At 50.9% G+C, this 20,232-nt stretch overlaps 1 protein-coding gene and 1 long non-coding RNA gene across 10 annotated transcripts in view; both read right to left on the reverse strand.

Annotated features, from left to right (window-relative positions):
- PFKFB3 (6-phosphofructo-2-kinase/fructose-2,6-biphosphatase 3) overlaps positions 1-20,232 on the reverse strand; it is a 73,485-nt gene that overhangs the window by 28,418 nt on the left and 24,835 nt on the right. The gene's annotated exons all lie outside the window — the stretch shown is intronic.
- On the reverse strand, positions 7,496-10,146 carry LOC309868663. Its single transcript, XR_014313772.1, has 2 exons — positions 8,578-10,146; positions 7,496-7,866 (listed from the first exon to the last, which is right to left on the reverse strand). It is a non-coding gene; the product is annotated as an uncharacterized lncRNA (long non-coding RNA).

Genomic DNA, 20,232 nt, shown 5'->3' on the forward strand with positions numbered 1-20,232 from the left:
CACTTCCAAGATCTTAGGCCAGCGAGCCAGACTGCAAACCAGGCCATACCAACCTGCTCCCCCGCGAGAGAATGCGAGCACAAGCTGCGACAGGCTGGGAGCCATCAGAAGTTGTTAATTAGACACGAGGTGTCGTCACTTGCTCCTTTAACAATCCCATGTCTGAGAGAGTGAAGTGAGACACCAAACAAAAGACTGAAATAAACCCTTACCTCACCATCCATCCAAAAACAAGAGACAGGGTGATTTTTTTTTTTAATGTTTGTCAGTCGTACATGAATGGGAACACGGACACAGATGTCCACACGATGCCACCTCGGTGGGTTGAAAAAACAACTCAAAAACTGCACAGGGAGGTTTAGGGCGGCTCCGTTCATAATCACCAAAAAGTGGAAGCAGCCAAGATGTGCTTTGGGAGGTGAATGGCTAATAAACAGGGGTCCATCCACGGGATTATCATTCAGCACTACAAAGAAATGAGCCATCACGCCATGAAAAGACATGGAGACCTGTGTGTGTGTGTTATGGAGTGAAAGAAGCTAATCCGAAAAGGCTCCCCACCTACGATTCCAAATCTGTGACATCCCGGACCAGGCACAGCTATGGAGAGAGTAAAATGATCAGTGGTCTCCAAGGGTCGGGGGAAGAAACGGTTAAGAGGAGAAACACAGGGTTGTGCAGGGCTGTGAAACCACTCTGGGGGCTACCGTAACGCTGGATACGCGTCATTTATCCAAACCCCTAGAATTGCCTAACGCCAGGAGTGAGCCCCGAGGTAAACTGGGGACTTCAGGAGATGGTGACACATCTGCGCACGTCATCCTTAGTCAGAATGCTCCACGCTGGTGAGTGGTGTGGACAATGTGGGCGGCTGCACACGTGTGGGGACAGGGACATACGACAGCGCTACACGTTCCTCTCAACTTTGCTGCGAACCTAAAACTGCTCCAAAAAATAGAGTCTATTTTAAAAATTGCTATGTTTCAGGACACCTGGGTGGCTCAGTAGGTTAAGCGACTGCCTTCGGCTCAGGTCATGATCCTGGAGTCCTGGGATGGAGTCCCACATCGGGCTCCCTGCTCGGCAGGGAGCCTGCTTCTCCCTCTGACCCTCCCCCTTCTCATGCTCATCCTCTCTCTCATGCTCTCTCTCTCTCAAATAAATAAATATATTTTTTTAAATGGCTATGTGCCTGCCAGTGCCATACACTTGTCTCCAAACAAGGGGGCTTACATGCCTTGTGATGGGGCTGGGACAACATTCCTCCGTGGCCCCAGCCGGGCTCCATGTGAACAGATACAAAGTGGGTACCCCAAGTCCCACTGAACCCTACAGCAGGTTTCTATCTCCCTCCGCCCAGGCTATGTTTGTCCACTTTCCTTTCTCCAGACCTTTCCTTTCCTTAGGGCATGCCCCTGAGCTGGAGACCAGGCTCTTAAAACTGCCCATTAGTGTTTCTTATCCAGTCTCGAGCCCAGCTGCTGCTCTCAGAGTATCTTAAACTCCTCGTCCACCTCCTCATCCAATACCAAGACATAAATTATTTGTGTTTTAAAAGTGTTCTTTTGTGGCTTCAAAATATTTGTGCTTTCTAAAAACCAGATATCCTACAGTCTAGTTCATGGGATCAAACCCATGTTAATTTCCTGGTTTCGATATCTGATAGTCCCGTAAAATTTCATCAGTAGAGGAAGCTGGGTGAAAGGTTCACAGGACGCTGTGAACTATGTTATAACTTCTTGTATTTCAACATAAAAAGTGTTAAGAAAACAAAATATTTAAAATCAGTGAGAGTTCAGTTTCCTCAAATTCTGCAAAAAAAACAACAAAGAAGACACAGATTGTGTCGATGTGGGGGAGGCATTGAGGGAGAAGGGAACTGGCCGACAGGCATCAGGAACTCTGTGGAGATTTGCACATGTTCCTACCATCTTTGCTTCTGGCAAATGACACACACACACGGATGTTGCATGAATCCTGTACCTGCAGAAAAAGGGAATCAAGCTCAAATTGTGTTTTAATATCGGGGGAAATGATTCTACTTCTGGGCTTTGCATAGATCTTTGGGCGAATGATCAGTGGGTTTGTAACTTGTCGCCGTTGTGCATGCCTAAAGTAAGAGAAAGACCGTCATGCAGAGTTCAGTTGAGGGCTCCAAAGGTCCTTGCTGATCCTGTCTTTCCCTGAGGGGAAAGGAGCACAAGGAGAAGCCCACTGCCCATCCTCCGGGGTCTGGCGTTTATTAGATACTCACAGCAGTGACTGCGTGTCAGCTGCTGCAGGGAGCAAACTGCGCCGGCATCTCCATGACCCCGGGTCCCACCGCGGGAGAGAAGTGGGTGGGCACACAGCGGTCAGTCATCACCGTACTGGGTGCCCAGCCTGACGCTGAGTATTACAAAGAAAAAGCTCCCGCGCCAAGAGTTCGTAACTTAAGAACGGTGGGGTCAATGTCCATGCCTGAGAATAAGAAGGGAACAAAGAGAGAGGTGGTAGGTAAATGCAGGCTGTGGGGAGGTCCCTTGGGGACGGGAGGAAAGGTCCGCACATAATGGGGGCAGGTCAGGCAATTTCATGTTCATCTCATAGTTCTTTAGTTTTTCTCCAACTCCGAGAGGACACACGGAACAAAGTCAGCGTCTCTCATTTCTTCGTACATTCAACAAGTCATCACCCAGAGCCATGCACCAGCGAGGATAAGGGCAAGTAAGATCTGGTCCTTGCCAGAATTACCAAGTCGCTCTGGAATGTCATAGTGTCCCCCCTGCATGCGTGCACCCACACGCACACACGCACGCGCACACACACACACACACTCACTCACTCACTCCTCCCTCTGTTCCTTATAGTTAACCAAACTGAGGCTCAGAAATATTCAATTCCTTGCCTGTGATCACATAGCTAATGAGCCAAGGATTAAAAAAAAAAAAAAAAAAGATCTTCAACGAGCCCTGTAGTCTTTCAAGCCTCTCCCGTTTCAAGGGGATTGAAACCTTCCAAGTGGGAGGTGCAATTTCCTTCCCAATAACAATGCCAACGACAAAATCTTGAATCCAAGTGGTTTTGACAACAGTCCCAAAATCACTTAGCGTTTGGCTGTGATATGGAAGAATCATCTTCAGAAACTGCTGTGGGGATTCAGACCTAAAAACTTTCATAAGACCCTACAGTGGAAGGTGCCACTTGACATATGAAAACAAAGCCAGCACGCCAGAGATTCATGCATCTTTTTGTTCCAGCGGGCACACCTGGACAGCCTCCACTTTACATGTAAGAAAGGCTTGTGGTCACTACCACAGGAGAGCAAATACCCCAGTGTTCCCCAATGTTTATAGACACCACGTCCACAAGAGCTGAAATATGGGAAGGGCCCACATGTCCATCGACAAATGATGGATAAAGATATGGTAAATATATACAACCGAATATTAGTCAGACATCAACAACAACAACAAAAAAGAAATCTTGCTATTTGTAATGACTTAGAGAGAACCAGAGGGTGTTATGTTAAGTGAAATAAATCAGTCAGGGGAAGACATTTAGCATATGATTTCACTCATTCGTGGAATTTAATAAACAAAACAGAGGTTCATAGGGGAAGGGAGGGAAAAATAAAATGAGAGGAAAACAGAGAGGGAGATAAACCATAAGAGACTCTTAACTCTAGGAAATAAATAAGGTTCCTAGAAGTTAGGTGGGATGGGGTCACTGGGTGATGGACACTGAGGGCCCGTGATGGAATGGGCACCGATGAGTCACTAAACTCTACCTCTGAAACTAATAATATAGGTTAATTAATTTAATTAAAATTTTTAAAAAGAAAGAACGGTTTTGTGAAAGGAAACTACATCAACATTAAAAAAGAAAAAAGAAGTGAAGGAAGCCTTGGGCTTCTTGGGTACCTCCCAAAGGTCTTAGCATGTCTTAATTTATTAGTAAAAGGAAAGAAGGAAAGAAGAAATACTCCTACACCTCCAACATCACTCAAATCATTAGAGAAATCTCAAGTTTCTACTGTCAATAATACATTTTTACAGAATGGCTGCTTCGCCCAGGTTGTCAACAGCCTGACATCTCTGTGCCATCCCGTGGGAGCTACGATCTTAGCTGGAGATTTTCTAGTAGTCAGAACAAACAGGTGAAACTAGCACCAGGAATATATTTTTAGTTAACGACTTTTACATTAAGTTAAGTTCGTCTACATTCCGTGTGTTAGCCATCTTCGCGCTCCCTTCCAGACATCTGGAGTAAGAGCCATCCGAAGGGGGAAATAGGAACAAAGGGTCTGGAGGGGGATCCTGACTGGGGATACAGCCAGGGTGGGTGGCACAGGGAGGCAGAAGGCGCCCCGTCAAGTAGCACCTTCTAGATCCATCTGGAAGGCGGGTTCCTCTTCTGAGAAAGCTGGGAAGCCCCCGGAGGGCAATGCGAAGACTGAGCAATGCAACGGATGACCCATTAGGACAGGGGAGACCATAATCATGAACACTTTCATGCTCGCTGGTGTAGCCATCCCGAGTGTCTGGAACAGAGGCACACCCATGGTAGGCTCTCAGGGTTGACCGAAGGAGAACTTGTTTAAAAAGACTGGCCTCTGGTTGCTGTGTTAAGAACAGGTTAGAGCATGCAGGCAATGATCTTGGGACCCTGAAATAATCACAAGGTCCAGAACCTCTGATTTGGATTTATAAGAAGGAGGGAGTGAATGACAGCTCAAGAAACAGGCCCCTGCGTGGAGATGTGTTTCCAACAACTTGGCTCTCGATTCTTCCTCCACACCTCCCCCAAATAATGTCCTTCCTTGTGAAACTGAAAGAGGAGGGCGAACCAGAAAAGCTTTAGTCTGCAAAATTTCTCTCGAAGGCTTGAAAACAAGAGGGAGAGTGTGGGAGAGAGAAAGCTGGATGTTGGAACCCGTATCTGAGCCATATGAAGGAGGAAGGGGCCCTCACCTCACGAGAAAAGTTGTCAGCTGCAGTGAGAATAAATTAATGGACAATTCATTGAGAAACCAACGTATCAGGCTGCCTTAGCTCTTCGAGAATAGCCAATGCAGAACATAGGTCTTTCTCTTGTCTCTGTGCCACCATGCACGGCAGCCTTCTAGTCACCACTCACCTTCTCTCACAGAGACAGCCACCACTTACCTCCCCTCACAGAATTACCATTTGTCTTCTCCCACAGGAACTCCCGGGTGAGCACCTTTCCAACCCACAGCTGGAAATGTATCAGGTGGGCAACCTCATTGACACGGCATTCTCTTACCAGTTTGGTTTGCAACTCAGCCTCCCAAAACCTATCTGTGGATCCACTGCTAAAACCCAAGTCTAACCCTTTTTTTTTAAAGATTTTTTGTTGTTATTTATTCATTTGACAAAGAGAGAGAGAGATCACAAATAGGCAGAGAGGCAGGCAGAGAGAGAGAGGGGGAAGCAGGCTCCCTGCTAAGCAGAGCCTGATGCGGGGCTGGGGCTCAATCCCAGGACCCTGAGATCATGACCTGAGCCGAAAGCAGAGGCTTAACCCACTGAGCCACCCAGGCGCCCCTAAAATCCAGTTCTAAAGAGAAAAATCTGAGGACCAGACCCACACAGAGCCAGCCACCGGGAGGGCATGGCTGAGGGACCAGCCACGTTTCTCTCTACTGGCGCCATCTTGCTTCTCTTCATTGTCAGCATGGAGATATGCCCAGGAACGCTTGAGGCTCTGTTTTTGCCACAGTAGTTTCCCAATGACAACATTTTATAGCCAACAGATACAAAACAAAGAGAGATTGAAGAAAATATCCAGAAGTGTGTTAAGATCCAGATTAACTGAGGTAATATCTCTGGGTAGAGACGAACCATGGCTATTACTGACCCCAGATGTCTCCTGTGTAAGGGTCTTCTGTGACCCTCACGACACTCTCTCCCCAATCACAGGTGAAAAGGAAACAGGAGAAAACTCGCCTTGCTAAGAAAAACACTATGTGGCTTTCAGAAGGTGGAAGATTTTCGGAGCGCATCGCTGGATACCTTGAACATAGGTCTGTTCGAGGAGGGTAAGCTGAACAACCCCTGACATTATTGTTCTTGGCAGTTCAGGCTCTTTCTCCATCAGGAAGAAAACTATTACTCAGATATCAGTCATCCATCATCGTGGATCAGAGCTGCCAAGGATGGTGCGTGACCAGCTGGACAGTGATTAAGCCGGCGAAAGACGCAAACAGCCCGACAGGTGGCCACTGTCCACAGCAAGCTCACAACAACACAGCCTGTCGCCAGACACCCGTGTGCCAGCTTCAGGGGGACGGTGGCACCAGCACTGCCCTGATACGGAAGGCTGGACACTGAATGTGCACTCAGCCACCTGCCACCAGCGTCTGGGACAATATTACCTCTTCTCCCATCCGTCCCCCAAAGCCGGGAACCTCTTTGGGTAAAGAGACAGTGGGCATAGCAGCAGCATTCACAATAGCCAAAAGCCCAAGTGTCCACCAAGAGCTGGATGGATAAACAAAACCTGGTCCATCCAGACAATGGAACACTCTTCAGCCACGAAAAGGCAGAAGTACCAAAGCCTGCTGAAACACGGAAGAATCCTGACACCCCCATGACGGACCGGCGCTGTGTCCTCCCCAAACCCCTATGTTGAACTCTAACCCCTAGCCCCTCAGAATGCCTCTGTATTTGGAGACGCTGTCTTCAAAGGAAGCATTAAGGTAAAAGGGGTGAGGATGGACCCCCACCCAGCTTGACGAATTTCTCTGCGAGAAGAGGAAGTGTGGACATACAAAGAGACTCAGGCACGTGTGCACACAGAGGAAAGACCATACGGGGACACGGCCAGGCGGTCACCTACAGGCCAAGGAGAGGCCTCGGGAAAAACCAAACCTCATCTTGGACTTCCAGCCTCCAGAACCGTGAGAAAATAAACTTCTGTTGTTCAAGCCCCCATGATTGTTTAGTATGGCAGCAAGAGCCGACGAGTACGATTCTGCTAAGGGAAAGGAACCAGACACAAAAAGTCATGTGTCATAGGATTCCGCTGGCATAAAATCTCTAGGATTGGTAAATCTGTAGAGAGAGAAGGCAGATTTGGGACAGCCAAGGCCTGGGGTAAGGGGTGAAGGGGGACTGCCGGCTTCTTGGGGAGGGGGCTTCCTTCTGGAGTGATGACAACATTCTGAAGCCAGACAGAGGTGAGGGTTGCTCAACGCTGTGGATGTGTAAATGCTACCCAGTTGTGCACTTTCACATGGTTGGCTTTATAGCGTGAAATCAGAGAGGGAAACACACCCTACGAGACTCTTAATCCTAGGAACCAACTGAGGGCTGCAGGAGGGGAGGTGGGTGTGGGCTGGGGTGACTGGGGGGTGGGCATGAAGGAGAGCACGGGATGGGGTGGGCACTGGGTGCTGCGTGCAACTGACGCGTCACTGACCTCTGCCTGTGAAACTGGTAACACAGTATATGTTAATGAACTGCATTTACATAAAATGAAGATCAACTTTAAATGGTTTTATATTATGTGACTTTAATTCAATAAAAAGGGGGGAGGTAAGGGCAGTAGATGAGAGACAGAAAGCTACCTGAGAAAGGAAGCTATGAAGCCTGTTAAAGTCCTACCAGGGTAGTTAACTAGACCAAGGAGAGGCTGCTAGGAAGGGTGAGGACAACCAACCCCGAGAGACTGGAGAGAGCTGGAGGAGCCCAGAGCTCCTCACCAGAGGCCCAGGGCAGCGAGAGCGAGAGCGGTGGTGGGCCGAGGACCACCATGTCAGAAAATGGGCGGTTTCCCCGGCCGCCCCCTCCTTGTCCATTCCTTCCCATGCCGGGGGATCGATCACATGCGTGCGAGGTTTCGTTAGTTCCTGTGTTCGGGCTCCTGAAGGAAGGAGAGAGAGAGAGAGAGAGGAGGGAGTGATGGAGCGGGAGGAGGACGGGGACCGTTTTCAGTGGAGTCGGGAAGCCGGGAAGGGGGAGCTCGTGTGAGCACGTTCCGCCCCGGCCGCGGACTCCGCATTCCCGGGCAGGGAGAGGCGGCCTTTCCCATCCCCAGAGGACTGAGGAAGCTTTCTCTCCCTGCCCAGCAACAGCCCAGCCAACGAGAAGCCGCTCTACTTCAAACTCCCCGTTCCCCGCCCCCCACCCCGGGATTTGCCTTTTTTGACAAAATCATCCCTTCCAACTCCCCTCTCTGCTCCATGAAAGAATGTTCCCTTGCCTAGTTCTCCAGGTTTGCCTGTGATGTACCACAGTGTGCATGTCCCAAACTGCTGTTCCCAAATAAGCTCACTGTGCTGGTAAACGAACTGGCTTTCTTTTTTAAGATTTTATTTATTTATTTAGGAAAGAGAGAGAGCGCAAACACATACGCGGGGGAGAGGCAGAGGGAGACGGAGAATCGCAAGCAGACTCCACCCTGAGCACAGAGCCCACTGCGGGGCTCAGTCTCACGACCCTAAGATCATGACCTAAGCCCAAACCGAGAGTCTGCTGCTTAACCCACAGAGCCACCCTGGCGCCCCTGGTTATTTTTATGTTTAAAGTTGAAACTATGCATGCATGAGAAGAGATGTTCTAGTAATTGGCTCACATGGTTCTGGAGGCCGAGAAGTCCCATGACATGTCACCTGCACGTTGGAGCACCAGGAAAGCCAGTGTAATTCAGTCTGAGTCCAAAACCCTAAGAACCAGGCACACCGCTGTGCAAAGCCAGGAGGAGTTGGTGTCTTCACTCAAGCAGACAGAGCACACTCACCCCTCCTCCACCTTCCTGTTCCATTCAGGACCTCAATGGATAGGGTGATGCCCCAGTGCAGTGGGGCAAGTCGTCTGCTTTATGCCACCCCTCAGATCAGATGTCATCTCTTCCAGGAACATCATCACGGCCACGCACTGAAAAAACGTCCTACCAGGATCTGGGCATCCCTTGGTACAGTCGGACTGACATAAAATTATCTGTCAGGCACCCCATCTTCCTTCACAGGACAGCCCCAGTTTCTAGCTGCCCGGGTAAATGATATTTTTCAGGCCTGCAGGTTAGACATGGCTGAATGGCTAAGGCAGGGAGAGCAAAGCAGGGTCAGGCTCCAAAGTGCTCCCCCGGCCGTCACCTGGGTGACAGCTCACGGGGTGTCTTCTGCGGCTGGAACAGCCTCTGCATGAGGAGCAGCAACAGGGACGGGTTTCCCAGCGGCGAACCAACTCACCTTGCTACATCCAAACTCCACATGTCCCTCAGGCGATTTCCCCCCGAATCTAGAAACCCCTCTCTGACAGCCCTCCTGGGAAGCCTCGGCTCAAACTTGTGGCTTCAGGCAGCTTGATCCCTTTTTAGACAGTGCTACTGGCCAGACTTCCTTACACCGAGCCAAATGCCTCTTCCTGGAAGCCTCCCCCACGGGTTCTCACTCCGTGCTGGGGACACAACAAGCCTGTGCCCACTGCAGCAAGAGAGGCTCGGCCTCCGACATTTGTGAACAGCTGTCATGTTCCCACAAAAACATACAATCTCCAGGCTAAGCAGCTCACTCCCGGGCTTGAAAACAGTGTAAATAGGGTCTTCACACAGCACACACGGCAAAGCCGACTAAAAGCGTGAATGTGTCTCGTGATGTTAAAAGCATCGGTTCCAGGGAGAAGTTAATGGAGTGATGCCATTAGAGGTATGACAAATACCAAAATGAACCGGGCCCTCAAAATGCCCAGGACAAAAAAGCAATTCTCGGGAACCTATGGATGATCTAGGCTTTGATTCTCAGCTACTGTGAACCAGATCTGTCTGGTCTCCAAAGCTTAGCCAGTGGGAGTAGGGGAAGGGGAGGAAAGGGCCTCAGCTGGGAGCAAGGGGCTTGGACCCCGCTGCCCACCCCCCTGCACCAGGCCACAGGGCTTCTGGATCAGTTTCCTACACCACAAATGAGCTGTCAAGATGGCCTCTCAGATCTCTTGCACTCTCCAAGGATCCTAATTGTTCTCGACGACGCAGAAATAGAAACTTGGTAACAGGTACCCCTGAGTGGCTCAGTTGGTTAAGTCGCTGCCCTCGGCTCCGGTCATGATCCCAGGGTCCGGGGATCGAGTCCCGCATCGGGCTCCTTGCTCAGTGGGGAGCCTGCTTCTCTCTCTGCCTCTGTCTGCCTCTCTGCCTGCTTGTGCGCGTGCTTGCTCTTTCTCTCTCTCTCTGACAAATAAATAAATAAAATCTTTAAAAGAAAAAAAAAAAGAAACTTGATAATAATTACCAGACTCTAAGCAGTTCAAAATGGGGACAGCTGTTCATCCTGGGGACAGCAGAGCCTCCGTGTTGGGCACGTGGGAGGTGCTCAGTATAGGTCCGTGAGATCATGGTGGTTCTTGCTACAGTGACCCTGGGGGGCTCCCATCAGGGAATGGAAATGGCCTCTGTAACTGCTCTAGGGAATGTGCTTACGAGGGCTGGATCAGATAGGGATGCAAACGCTCTCCTGAAGACTGTGAACTACTCCACAAATGCAGGAAGATGACAAGTTTTGAACTGCCCCGGCCCACCCCCAGGGGGATGACAGACACGGCTGAAAGCACTTCCTCTGAGCCTGACTGCCCTGGGATCTGGCCTCCATCCCCAGGTGTCCTCCGCACCCCCATGACATGCCCCCAGCACACGCACAAAATGAGGGGAGGAGCCCAGGTCCCAACAGCGGAGGTCCGCACGCCCGGACTCCGGGGCGAACAGGCACTGGCCAGCAGACCGCCTTCTGCTGAGTCGGCCAAGTGCGTCTCGGGGGCGCGGAGGGGAGCCCGAAGTGGGGAAAGCGGGGAACGGGCGCTGTGTCGCAAGGCCTGCTTGCATGGTGTGGTGCCCGCAACGCCGGGATTGCCACATCCGATGGGCATCCTTGCCTGCCCTTCTCTGTGCGCCTGACACTTCCTTCTCTCAGTGGAAAGCGCTCTAAAAACAGAGCTAAATCAAGACCAAAAACAATATTTTTAAGTAGCCCCCACACACAGCGGATCCCACCAAAGGCTTATCCACCTGGAATTTACTTTGTGGGTGACAGAAGTAGTGTATAATCTTTCTTTTTTTTTCTCTTTAATTTGGATAATGCATTGAACCAAAATGTATTTCTCAATTTTTTATTTAAATTCAATTTAATTAATATATACTGCAGGATGAGTTTCAGAGGGAGAATTCAGTGATTCGTCAGTTGCACAGAACACCCCGTGCTCGTCCCGTCCCACGTCCTCCTTCGTGCCCATCACCCGGTGACCCCACCGCCCCCCCAGCAACCCTCAGTTTGTTTGCTAGGATTAAGAATCTCTTATCGGGGAGCCTGTGTGGCTCAGAGGGTTAAGCCTCTGCCTTTTGGCTCAGGTCATGGTCTCGGGGTCCTGGGATCAAGCCCTACGTCCGGCTCTCTGCTCGGTGGGGAGCCTGCTTCCCCCTCTGTCTCTGCCTGCTGCTCTGCCTGTGATCTGTCAAATAAATAGATAAAATCTTTAAATAAAAAAAAAAAAAAGAGAGAGTCTCTTATTGTCTCCCTGTTTTCCTCTCATTTTTCCTTCCCTTCCCCTATGTTCCTGTTTTGTTTCTTAAATTCCACGAGTGGAATCGTATGACAATTGTCTTTCTCCGACTTACTTCATTTAGTGTAATACCCACTGGGTCCAACCATGTCACTGCAAATGGCAAGATTTCGAGTTTTTGATGGCTGAGTGATATTCCATCGTAAATATATACCATATCTGTATCTATTCATCTGTCGATGGACATCTAGGTTCTTTCCACAGTTTGGCTATTGTGGACACTGCTGCTATAGACATTGGGGTTCATGTGCCCTTTTGAATCACTATGTTTGTACCCTTTGGGTAAATACCCAGTAGTGCAATTACTGGGTCCTAGGGTAAGTCTAGTTTTAACTTTTTGAGGAATCTCCACACTGTTTTCCAGAGCGGCTGCACCAGCTTGCATTCCCACCAACAGTGTAGGAGGGTTCCCCTTTCTCCGCATCCTCGCCAACATCTGTAGTTTCCTGACTTGTTAATTTTGGCCACTATGACTGGTGTGAGGTGGTGTCTCATTGTGGTTTTGATTTGAATCTCCCTGATGCCGAGTGACGTTGAACATTTTTTCATGTGTCTGTTGGCCATTTGTAGGTCTTCTTTGGAGAAGTCTCTGTTCATGTCCTCTGCTCATTTCTTGACTGGATTTTTTGGGTTTTGGGTGTTGAATTTGATAAGTTCTTTACAGACTTTGGATACTAGGCCTTTAACTGATAAGACATTTTCAAATATCTTCTCCCATTCCACAGGTTGCCATTTAGTTTCGCCGACTGTTTCCTCTGCTATGCAGAAGACTTTTTCTTGATAATGTCCCAATAGTTCATTTTTGCCTGTTTCCCTTGCCTCAAGAGACGTGTCTAGCAAGAAGTTGCTGTGGCCGAGGTCACAAAGGTTGCTGCCTGTGTTCTCCTCTAGGACTTTGATGGATTCCTGTCTCACATTTAGGTCTTTCATCCATTTTGAGTTTATTTTTGTGCATGGTCTAAGAGACTATGACCAGTGCTTTATGGTATACAATAAATGACATCTCTCTGCTTTAGGCTACTGTTGGTCAGGTCTTCTGTTAGTTTTAGCCAAAAGCATTCTTAACTAATTAATATGTCGAGAATATTATCAAAATTTTACTAATACAAACTTCATAATTACAATGTTAACAATGTAATTGAGAAGAGTTCTACTTAAAATCATTTCCCTATTCTATATCACAAAAAACAGCACCCAAAACTTTTGCTTTTGGCCACTTCGCCACCAGTAGCCACCAGCAGCCTCACTGAAAATTTGGCCAAGGCTCCTGCTCTTGCAGGAGAGTCAGCAAGACCACAGCACCGTGAACAGGTGAGGTTTAAACCCCTCAGAGTCGCTCAGCTGGGACTCAGACAAAGTACTGGTCCAGCCACAGCAGATGGAGACAAACAAGATTAGAAGGGACACCTTGGAGGCCCTGGTCTTCCTCCAACGCCCTCCTCACCCCGTCAATGGACAGTTTTTAGGGTCTGTTCTCTCCACCCTTAGTAAACTTGCTTTCAGAAAAGAATATGCCCCCATTCCGGTTAGATCCTATGATTGCTAAATGGTGTGGAGCATACACCCCTCTCACAAGGCTTGACTTCCAACTTTCATCCAGGCCATGCACAGAAGGAGGAAGCTGAAGGAACAGCATGTCAGGCCCCCACCAAGGCCCCGCACGAGGTGGGTGCTGGGCACTAGCCACAGGCGGGCATGGGAATGGCCTCTCCCGGTTTACGTCTGCTTCAAGGGACTGGTCTCTCCTGAAGGGATCACAGTCTGCCTTCTGAAGGGGTTCTCCCTTCGTGGAGTCGCTCAGTGACGCCCCAGATCACCCCCCAAGAGTTAAAAGACACCCCCAAAGAAGGCAGAGGCTTGAGGCTGGACTGGCAAAGATGTGCGCGGAAAACCGCCCTCACTCCAAATGAGACAGCTCAGGAGATGGAGAGGCACAGCCCTGTCTACAAGGGTGTCCTTGGTGTGCGTAAGTCAAGTTGAAAGCACGAGGACCCTATCCAACGACACCGCTGAGTCTTCAGAAACTCCTCACCGGGGAGTAAGAAACAAGGAGACAGAAGCTGGCACACACGGATTGCACAGGACACAGAGGGTGGCATTGTCAAGGTGACCAAATTCTTTGAAAACTCTAATGTACCATATATAAGGTGCACTCCAAATCGCAAAACACGATGATTACACATAAAAGTAATGCTAGTGGAATGTCAATTTTCTTAAATGTACTGGGTGTTTCTACATATCAGAAATGCTACATCCAGGTGGCTGAATTAGATGCAATTCTCAGTCTTGTTTTGCATATGTGCCTTCCCATATATTTTATAATAACTCTAATATGGTAATATTATAGCAAGTACTTTACAGCCTAAGAGCAATCATCATTAAAACAGCTACCACCTCCTGAGCACTGATGCTGGCCAGACTCTGTGCTCAAATTTTGCAAATATTTTCCCAACAACTCATTGGTAAGTAAGTGTCGGTATTTTTCAGATAAAGAAATGCAGGCAGAGGCAGGTAAAAGTCTTAAGCCAGGTCACATAAGAGATTCCAGTCCACATGAGATCTGTGCCCTACTGGCCTCCAGAAACGCAACTTTTTTCTTAGGAATGCAGATACACATCCGGTGAAAGGGGCAAGAAAAGAGGAAGGTCCGCAAGGAAACCTCAGGCAGGAGCCCCCACGTCATCCCAGAGAAGGGGGCTGCCCGAGAGTTTATCCCCTCAACTAACCACGGAAGCAGTTAACAAGTATAAATGAGGGTTTCTTCTTCAGATCCCCCCTTTTTTGGTGAGGGGACAGTGGTGTAAGAGAACTCAAGAGCCCCACATTGGAAGTTGAGGGTAAGGCATGGAAAGGAGAAATTCCTGGGTCAGTCAGAGACAGCCAGGGTCTGCCAGGGACAGAGCAAGGCTGTGCCGAGCCACAGGTAATTTTGACGCGGCTCTAAGTGTTACATGGGTTGACATATAATACTGCAAGCTTTCTTCCACAAGGTCCCATCACTGAGAGATCCCTGCGTGTTGCCTCTGAGATGCTGCGTGCCCTCCTTAGAGAACACTTGGGTCCACTCAGCCCTTTCCAGATGAAACAGAAAACTGAGCTGCTCAGTCCTGCGTCACATCGTGACCTCTGGGACCCCCAAGACGTTGTACAATTTGGATGTCTCTGCCTAAAATGATAAGCCTCACAAGCAGGAGATGATAATCAGTTATTCGTGGTTCAAAATTAGGCATCACACATGTATTATGCAGTAAAGAGAGGCCAGAGGCTCCCCGCAGCCTGCGCCCCCCGGGAATGGAGCCAAGGTCAGAACTCGTTGGCTCTGGACCTTAGGCATCTGTGGAAAGTGGAAGAGCTTAGCTCCCTGCAGAAACAGCCCATCCTGGGCTGCCTTCTAAGTGGATTATGCAATAAACCAGCCGCTGTTCCTCTCAAAGCAATGATCCTCTCAAAGCAATGAGGGGGTCAAATGAGGATGTACGGAAGCGGCTGCACGGCCTTGTGGGCAGATAGGAGAAGTGACACAACTCACCAGGAAGCCCTCTGGGGCCCAGTCTGGTCACCTAAATATTTCTTCCACTGCAGTCTGCATGTAGAGCCAGAACGTGGCCTCCGGCTATTTAAATCAGGTCTTTTCTGTCTTGGATTTCAATACATGGAAATGCCCGCCTGACATGCTGCATAATGGAGGGAGGGGGCAGAGGGCGAACACACAGCATCGATGAGTCTGAACCACAATATAGGTCGTGGTTTGCAACATCTGTGATGTGTAGGAATCATCCGGAGAACTCTCTAAAAAAATACGCAGTCTGTAAAGCACCTGCTAGGCCAATCAGATCAGAACTGCTGGGTGCAGTTCAGGCTGGGCCATTTCTCTAAAGCGACTCAGCCGAGCCCCTCGGCTGCGGGGTAAAGCCTCGGGTCTTCGCGGCACCGAGCAACAGTGCCAGAGGGCGCATGCGCGGAGCCTCGGGCCGCCGCGGCACGAAGAGGGAGCCCTATACGGCAGCTGACTGCTAAGATTTTATACCTCGTTGAGGAAGCAAGGGAAGGATGCACGGGGAGCAATCAGCAAACAAAATCAAAGCGGAGGCTGGAGGTGTTTGCAGAGAGGTGTTTCTTTCCTGAGCAAAGAAAAAAAAAAAATCCAGTAGAACAAGTGAACCCTCCGGATTTGGTGTTCCTGCTGCATCTGCAATTTTTTTTCCCTCTGTGGCTTGTGACCAGCCATTCAGCAGCGTTGAAAACCCTTTTCTAGTTTGTTTTACTTATGGGAAGGAAGAACTGCCTCCTTCTCAAAGAAGCTGGATAAACCCTTAGGATATTCAAGTCCTAGGTAGTTTCCAGAGAAAATGACTTCCTGCTCGCTATCATAGGAGAAAAAAGTCCCCTGGGAGGTCACTTACGGCACCCAGTGCTCCACACAGCACTCAGGGAGCCAGGCTGGAAGTCCCCGATGAGGAGTAGGGCAGGTGCGGCACATAGGAACCAGGTCGGGGGGACCGGGCTTGGAGCGTGCGCATGCGCGTGTGCAGGTGCCCGTACGCGCTCTGGCCTCTGCTGCTGGAAACCCAGCAGGGCTCGGCCACGGCCCCTTCCTAAGTCTGAGGTTCACAGCATAGGTGCATGGGGACAGACAGCCACCCTGGCTGACCCTGCTGCGAAGCAAGCAGGGCCCCTGGGGCATTGGTAAATGCGGTATGTCGCCTGGCACAGACTGGGCCCTCTGCCCTCCTGGCCCCGGACCCAGATGGGATGACAAACTTCACCCACATTTGGACCCAGTCCTCCTGAGGCAGTGAGAGCACAAGGGGTCTCACCTCCCTCCTCCACTGGCCCACAACCAAAGCTCCCTAGTCCCAGCCCGTTGTGGCAGAAGACAAGCAGAGGTGCCAAGGGGGTCTGGGGTGCCAGGCAGGGGACCTACGGCACTGCCATTTCCAGCCCACCAGACGGGAGCTTGCTGCTCCGCCAGTCTGGCTGCACCTGAGAGTGAGCTGGGTGTAGAGCGCTGGCCTGTGGAGATCCTGGGGAAGGGGCCGGGCCTGTGACTTAAGGAGGCCCTGTTCCTCCCAGAAAGCAGCATTAGGATTCAAAGCTGACCCACTTGAGCACTGCACCTTCCCATCAGCTCCTTTCCCTTCCCACTCCCCTCCTCTTGTCCATGTTACTCTCTTAGTCTCATCTTATTCTACCGCCCCCTCACCATCCCCACCCCATTCCTGCATCATAAATTTCCACTAACTCCATTTTATTGAACTCTGTGATGTGTAGGGGAGGGGGGAATCTGATAAGAGGAATTCATACTAAAATGTGAATGGCTACATTTCGGTCATCAGGTAGCTTCGGAATTTCTCTATCCACTAGGAGGAAAACCAAAGAGTCCACCCTGTTAGAGTTTACAGTAGAGCTAGGAAATCTGTCCCATGGGAAGACGTCACAGAACAATGGAGTGCTGGGGGCGCCTGGGTGGCTCAGTGGGTTAAGCTGCTGCCTTCGGCTCAGGTCATGATCTCAGAGTCCTGGGATCGAGTCCCGCATCGGGCTCTCTGCTCAGCGGAGAGCCTGCTTCCCTCTCTCTCTCTCTGGCTGCTTGTGATTTCTCTCTGTCAAATTAATAAATAAAATCTTTAAAAAAAAAAAAAAAAGAACAATGAAGTGCTGAAGCAGGTGCACATAGGCTGAGTGCTAGAAGCCCAGAGTTGCCTTCCAGTGCAGGCAAGGCAGCCTGGCAGCTCCCCGGAGCATGCAGTCAGGGGGATCCTGCCTGCCTCCGGGAGCCCCAACCAGACGGACGCCACAGCTCCTTGGCAACTGTCATTCCCAGTCTCGTCCCAACCCACGTGAGCTGCTTCATACTTAGATTTCACACAAAGCTCTGTTTGCAGAGATGGTTCTGGGCTACAACCGATTTGCAAGCCAAAGTCGGATCCAAGCCATCGAGTTTGCAGAAAGCGGATCCAGACAGGCGTTACTTGCTTGAGGCCCTCACAAGTTAGGAGGAGCGAGGACTAGGGCCCAGGCTTCTTGTCACCCAAGTCATGTTTTAAATAAACATATTACTGAAGTGTAACAGACCTATAAACATGCACAGTTCCATGAATGCTCAAAGCAAACACACTTGAGTAAGCAGTGCTCAGCTCAAGCCTCAGAAGCCCCCAAGCCCTTTGCCAGTGCATCCCCCCACCTCGCCCAGTAACCAGTGTCTTGACTTAGAGCAACACTGATGAGTCTGTACGGTCTGACTCTGCATCAGCGGAATAAGGCAGTATGCACTCTATCGCGTCTGGCTTTATTCACTCAGCTTTTGCCCACAAGCTGTTTCCTCTTACTGCTAAGGGTCCTCACACCATGGTCCTGTATGTTCCATCGTACAAATACACCACACGCGTTCATCCACACTGACGGGACACCGAACAGTTCCCCATCAGGGCTCTCACAGGTGACACTGCTGTGCACATTCTCGTACACGTCTCAGTGCGCACAAAAAGGCATTTTTGTAGGGTCTACGCCAATGGAGCTGCCAAGTCAGTGGACTTGCTGGGTCATAGCAGGTGCCTCTATTCCGTGACTACTGCCAAGTGGTTTTCCAAAATGATTACACCGCTTTTCCCTCCGCGGGAGAGTTCCCTTTACTCTACTCTGGTCCGGAGGAGTAGAAAAGAGGTGGACAGTAGCACCTCACTGCAGTTTCAATTTGCACGTCCTCGCTGATTCCAGAGATAGAGTGGCTTTTCATTATTTATTGGTCATTTGGGTTCTTTTTTTATGAATAACCATAAAATGTGTAAGTGTCTCCGTGTTCAGCTATTTTCGGTTTGCTTACTTTGTGTTCTTCCTTTCTCTACGGTGACTCTGGTAGGTCTATACACACAGGGACATACTAAGGGCCATGAAGCCAGACTCCCTGGGTCAGGTTCTGGCTGCAATGGTGACCGCCTGTCATTCTGGGCTCCTCCAGTCCTCTCCAGGCCCCCACCGTACTGGCTCTAAGATCCGATGAGGGCAACAGGACCTTCTCCCTTCTGTGTGAGTGAGCGAATGCATACAAACACCTAGAACCACCCTGGCACGTCGGGAGTGCTCATTACGCTGGGATTTTTACAGTTACCCCTGGCAGTCTGTCTCTGAAACTGCCCAAAACTGCCCGCAGCAAGTGCACACAGTAAGGCTGGGATGAAACATCACTATTTGTCGGTAACGTATCACCACCTGAATAGCAACTTCATACTTCTCCCTACTAAAAAGAGTTCTTTCCCTCGAGCGTGGAAACCAAAGGAGAGGTAAATCTGGTATTTGTTAGAGATGCTGGGACCAACCCATCCCAACCGAAAAGAAATGAAGCAGAAGTGGTCCATGAGCACACATGAGGACCCCGTGTCTAGGCATCACCGGCAAAGGCTGCTGAAGAGGGACGCCGAGTCTGTGCAGCCGGGGAGCCCGCTAGCCACCCGAGCAAGTGCCAAGTACTTGCTCAGCCCCCGCCTTTCCTCTCACCTCAGCAGCTGCCCACAGCCCACGGGGCCATGCGTTCCAGCCCCCCCAGGCCTGCCCCAGCTTTAGCCCCTGCTTGACGGTCAGGTGTCAGCAAGCCTGGCTCCAGAGACAAAACTGCCCCTAATGCCTGCGCCGGAGGCCTGGGCTTCCTCGGCACCCCCAGTCCGGGACTGCAGGCCCGCCAGCGGCAGGAGGAGGTCAGGCTGGGGTGTGGAAACCCGCTTCCAGAACACACGGCCCGAAGGCACGGGCCAGGGCCAGACCGGTGCTGGGGGCACTGTGGCTCTCCGGAGGGCCCCTACACTGGACTGCAAAAGCAGGTTATGCGGCCGGACAGGAAGAGGTCAGGAAGTCTCAGGTTCTTCGAGGAAACAGACCTGGGTCCGCGAGACGAGGAGCACAGCAGGGCTGTGCTTGGAGACCAGGTCTAGCATGAAACCAGAGTGAGTCACAGAGCTCTAATTCCCTTATTTGACACACAAGGAAACTGAGGCTCCCCAAGGCTTGCAGACAAAGTACGAGCTTTAGAATGAGGCCCACCTGATCAGCACCCATCCCTCCGGTAACGACTTGCTGGTTCACGTCTTTCTACTGCTATTCCGAATCCTACCTTCCCTGTGCGGCTCCCATGGCTGGCCGGCACCCCCACCCCACGCTGCTACAGTCTCCGCTCCCACTAAGCCCCAACAACCCCACCCGGACCACGGGGCACCATTCCCACCTCCTTCCCCGCAGCCGCTCCCGCTCCAGGGCAGCGAGCCCCCCCCTCCCCCCCCCCCCCCCCCCGGACACACTCGTCCAGGACAGCGCCCCGGTCGTCCCTCTGCTGCTCAGAAACATCGCTCTCTCCCGACTTCCTCTAGGACCGCTCCTCCCAACCCCCCGGGCTGCGTCCTGGGTTCTCCGCGGAGGGCTCTCCAGCCATCTCGCTGCACTCGGGTCACCTGACCTGCTGCTTCCCCCAAACAGCCCGTCCTCCCAACACTTCTGCCTCCCCGGGCATTCCCCCGAAACCCTGCTCCAACTCTCGGAGTCCTCCCCGCCCCGCGGGACCGTCCGCATCTCCCTCTGGCGGGGTCCAGGCGCCTGCGTCTCCCCCGCAGCATCCCCGCCCGCGCACGGGGACGCCGGCGTCTGCGGCGAGTCCCACCCGCACGCGAAGGTCTTCGGAGCTGCGGGATCCGTCGCC

This window comes from Mustela nivalis, assembly GCF_964662115.1.
Source record: "Mustela nivalis genome assembly, chromosome: 7".
NCBI lineage: Eukaryota > Metazoa > Chordata > Mammalia > Carnivora > Mustelidae > Mustela > Mustela nivalis.